The sequence below is a fragment of the Dipodomys spectabilis genome, unplaced genomic scaffold (assembly GCF_019054845.1).
Source record: "Dipodomys spectabilis isolate Male_0828 unplaced genomic scaffold, ASM1905484v1 ptg000103l, whole genome shotgun sequence".
NCBI classification, from domain to species: Eukaryota; Metazoa; Chordata; class Mammalia; order Rodentia; family Heteromyidae; genus Dipodomys; species Dipodomys spectabilis.
In genome coordinates, this window is record NW_024870780.1 from 396,548 (window position 1) to 401,301 (window position 4,754).

General features: G+C 42.2%; 1 pseudogene; it reads right to left on the reverse strand.

The window, feature by feature from the left end:
• Nucleotides 1-1,901: 1,901 nt before the first annotated feature.
• On the reverse strand, nt 1,902-2,898 carry LOC122114017 (annotated as a pseudogene).
• Nucleotides 2,899-4,754: the final 1,856 nt, after the last annotated feature.

The window sequence follows — 4,754 nt, forward strand, 5'->3', positions numbered from 1 at the left end:
GAAACTAGGAGGAGGACACAGAACTAGAGGGAAACGGGAAAACATACAACAGTGAGACCCATCAGCTGCACTGGACATTGATCAAAACAAACCAAGCAACTTAAAGGCAGCGTTGGGAGGGAGGAAATGAGTGGGAAAGAGAGAACAGCTGACACTCTGCAAGAAGAAAGTAATGTAAATATCACTCAATATGGAAGAAATAACTGTATAGTCAAAGCCCATAGAACTCATAAACTTTATGGACCATGATAGGCAATTTGCCCCATGAGTGTTAGAATGTGTTTGTAACTTTAACTAAGCATCACTATCCCCAAATACTTTGAAATTTGTGAAATTATGCAATCAATCACAATAAAAATTTTGGAAAAAAGTACATAAGAAATATGAACACTGACATAAAATACATCATAATTAGGAGAAAGAAGACTTGCATAAATGGAAAATGACTTGCCAGGTGTCATGGACCATCTCACTACCTCTAGCTTCTAAAGTGGCATATTCTAAAGATGGAGGTTCAAAGCAGCACCTGCAGACAAATCTTAAAGACCCTTATTCAATGAATCAGTAAAAGTCAGGAACTAGAGGTGTAGCTAAAGTTCTATGTACAAGCGTTGAACAAAAAAATAAGCAAGAGAGCAAGGTCCTGAGTTCAAACTCCATTGGTGGCATGAAAGATAAATATATCAAAGAAACAAAATTTTGACAATGGCAATTTTAAACTAAGGAAAAACATATACAGGAAAAAGGAAAAGTACATGTCAATACTGTCCTTGAACAGTTTTTTCTCATGTTCATAGCTCCAATTTTGGATATTTGTTGTTGTTGTTGTTTTTTTTTTTTGGAAATAATTTTTGGAAAGGTTTTTCTTCCTCAGGTTGGTTTTGAATTACCGTCCTCAGATCTCTTCTTTCTGAGTAGCAAAGATCACAGATGTGAGTCATCCTCCCCTACTTAACTTCCTCTTGTTTTTGCAGTATCCAATTAGTTTGTTTAGGATTTCTTATAGTCCCGTACACATTTTAGAATGAATTTTGCAATTAATTTCAACCTAGGTCACAATCTTGTAAGGGGGCATTTTGAATGCAAAGGCAATTTGAAAAGTACTGCTCTTTTAGAATTTTTTTTTTTTTTGGTCCAGTCTTGGGGCCTGAATTCTGGGCCTGGGCGCTGTCCCTCAGCTCTTCAGCTAAAGGCTAGTGCACTACCACTTGAGCCATAGCGCCACTTCGGGCTTTTTCTTTTTGCTTATGTGGTGCTGAGGAATCGAACCCAGGGCCACAGGCATGCAACCCAAGCGCTCTACCACTGAGCCAACTTCCCAGCCCTCTTTTAGAAATATTAAGTCCTAGCTGGGCACTGGTGATTCAAAATTGTTATCCTAGCTTCTAGGAGGCTGAGATCTGAGGATCATAGTTCAAAGCCAGCCTGAGCAAGAAAGTCTGTGATATTCTTACTCTAATTAACCACCCCCTTAACCAGATGTATAGCTGTTGCTTAAAGAAGTAGAGTGCTAGTCTTGAGCAAAAAAGTTCTGGGACGTTGCCCAGGCCATGACTAAAGCTCCACAACTGATAAAAAGTAAAATAAAGTACAATATTGAGTCCTTTAGTCATAAGACAGGGTTATTTTTTTTCCATTTCAGTGCATCTACTTGACTATAAAGGCCTTTTTCCATTTCCAAATCACTCATCTTTTTATTGTTGATGTTCTGTGGTGGTCTTGGTGCTTGAATTCAGGATAGGAGCTATCCTTGAGCTTCATTTAACATGAAGCTAGTACTGTACCACTTGAGATACAGGTCACTTCCAGGATTTTTGGTGATTAATTAGATCTAGGATGTGGTGCAGGAGGAAGGGGAGTAGAAGGAATGGATTGGGGGTGTCCCTCCTTACCCTGGTGCTTTAGTCATATGAGATGGAAAGTTTGCTGAAAATGGGCAGGTCTCCTGAATTGTCCAAGATGGGGGAATCTGACCCAGCATGGCTCCTGGTGCACTGCACAGGTAGCCTTGACCCAAGAGAGAATCCTGAGGGGTGGCATGAGAATCAAACATGTGAGAGAACTCAGACATGGATCAGAATAGGAAGGTGGTGGGGTAGACATGAAAGGCAGCCCCATGAAAGAGGTAAAGAACAAATACCTGGCTCTAGAAGGTGAAGGGGTTATTGGTGCCATCAGGAAGGTTGGATGAGCCCAGGAGGTCATCGGCAATCAGGATGGGTGTTGGGATGATGGACGTGGGGCTATCTAGCAATCCAGTGGTGGCAGCAGTCTCATTGGCACTGGAAAATCCAGCAAAGCTAAAGCTATCCTGGAGATAGGGAAGGTCTGCAGAAAGGTCCTGGCCAGGGCTCTGCGTTCCTTGGTTTTGTGGATGAAGTGGCAGCAGAGCTCATAGAGGCAAAGGTTGGTGACATGGAAGGTGCAACCCAGCTAGATCTTGCACTTGGGATGGCAGGCTAGACTGTGGAGCTTGTGGGTGCTGTGCATGAAGTGACACTTGTCTCTATAGGTGTTTTCTTCAAATTGGAGGAACAGCTAGGTCTTATAGCGCCTGGAGTTGACCTGCCTCTTTTGGTCTGCTTCTGATTGGGCAGCAGCTGCTCAGCACCTGTGAGAAAGAGCAGTGTCTGAAGCTGCTGTCCCTAGAGTACAAGACTGGGACTGGCTCACCCTTCAGGTTGCTGATGACCTAGCTCTGGTGGAACTTGGTGCTGGGCAGGGTGTTGGCCAAGTGCCTCCAAGGGAAACACCTCAGCAGCAGGAGAGACCACTGCCTTCCTGTCCAGCAAGCAGCCCCTTCTCTGGGAGCTCTGTCATTGAGCATCTTGTCAACCAAACCTTGCATAAAGCTTCTCTCAAGTTGAAAATGGTGGCAGATACGAGTGGGGTAGTCATTGTGGACACTGACAGAGGCCCAAAGGTGCAGATTTGGTGTCATGAAGGTCCTGATGTGGGGAAGGTGCTTACTCTCCCACTTAGGTCAGGAGTTCCACATGTCTAATCCCAGGGCCCCTCACCTTTCTCACTCTGCCCTCATAGAACTTTAAGTGGAATTTTTTGTTTTCTTTTTAGATTATAAAATGTCAGTGCATCAAATACAAGGGATTGCTGCATATTAACTGGGTTGCATGTAGTCAGGTTTTTTGTTTGCTTTTTGTCAGTCGTGGGGCTTGAACTCTGGACTTGGGCACTATCCCGTGCTCTTCAGCTCAAGGCGAACATTCTACTGCTTGAGCCACAGCACCACTTCCGGTTTTCTAGTGGTTAATTTGAGATAAGAGTCTCACTGACTTTTCTGCCGGGCTGGCTTTGAACTGTGATCCTTAGATCTCAGCCTCCTGAGTAGCTAGGATTAGAGGCGTGAGCCACTAGCACCCAGCAAGTAGTCAGTTTTTCATCAGAACAAATACCTGAGAAAAGTATCTTCTGAAGTGAGATTATGTGTGTGGAAGGTAGGAAAAAAAATGAGAAAAACTGGAAATGTTGGCAGATGCTGTAATTTGGGCTTTTGTGGAACAGTGCAAGGATATTATACATTCAATGACACTTTGAATCAAGTTAGTAAGACCCCCTCAAAAATATTAAATAAAAAAGGGATAGAGGCACAGTTCAAATGTTAGAGCATTGCCTAGTGTGTGTCTGGCCTGGAGTTCACTCCATAGCCCCAGAGATTTGACTTGGAAGGGGCTAATCTGAGTGTTACATGTAATCAATAGCAGGTTCTCTATCACTGATCTTTTGATTAAATTGAATTAATGTGTGTGTGTGGGGGGGGGGTGGTATGGCGTAAGAGATAGCAACTGAGTTTCAATCTTCTCAAGGTGAATATCTAGTTTTCCCAGCACCATTTTCAGAGCCATTTTTTTCTCTGGTAAAAATGAAACAGTATTGATTCAGTTCACTCTAGAAAGATAGAAGGTAGACAGGGACACAAAAGAAATGTTTTGGTCCAGTATTCTGTTTAAATACAGGGCTCAAGCTTTTTGTTTTAGCTTTTAGTTTTGTGGCGGGCACTCTGCCACTTGAGCAACACTTTCACTCCCAGCTTTTTCCTGGTGAATTGATGAGAAGTGTCTCTTGAGTAAGTAGTATTATAGTCCTGAGCTTCTGGTACTGAGCTACAAAAGAAAACAAATTTAAATTTTCTAATAGGTTTATTTTTACAGCATAGTTATGGTATAATACAGGTATATCCATATATCTCATACATATTGTGGATTGTTTTCTTTTGCTTTTGTTTTGTTCCAAGGGCTTGAACTCAGGGTCTAGGTGCTCTCCCTGAGCTTTTTTGGTCAAGACTGTTGCTCTACCACACTTTGATCCACACTTTGGATCCACACTTTGTGTTCACACATGGATCAAAGAGAAGGGTTACAAAAATATCTTCTTGTCTTTCTGGCATCTTCTTGAAGGTTTTGGAGAAGAGAAGACCTTTCACAAATGGGGCTATTGGGTATTTGACTTATTGTGAGATGTCTGCTTATCAAATTAAGACATTGTTCAAAGAGCACATTTGAACCAGTCTGTGTTTACATATACAGCATCCAGAAATAATGAAAAACAAAACCAATCAAAAAAGAGAATAATCACTCATTTTCCTGAGTATGAAAACCCAGGAAAATGTTTCTATGCCCTATGAACTTTGACCCCACATGCTATAGCAGGATTATTTTGGTATAGATTTTCTGGCCCCCTTCATCACACATAGCAGGAGGAGTGCAGGAGGAGCAGCTTATCAGGAAAGCAGCTAG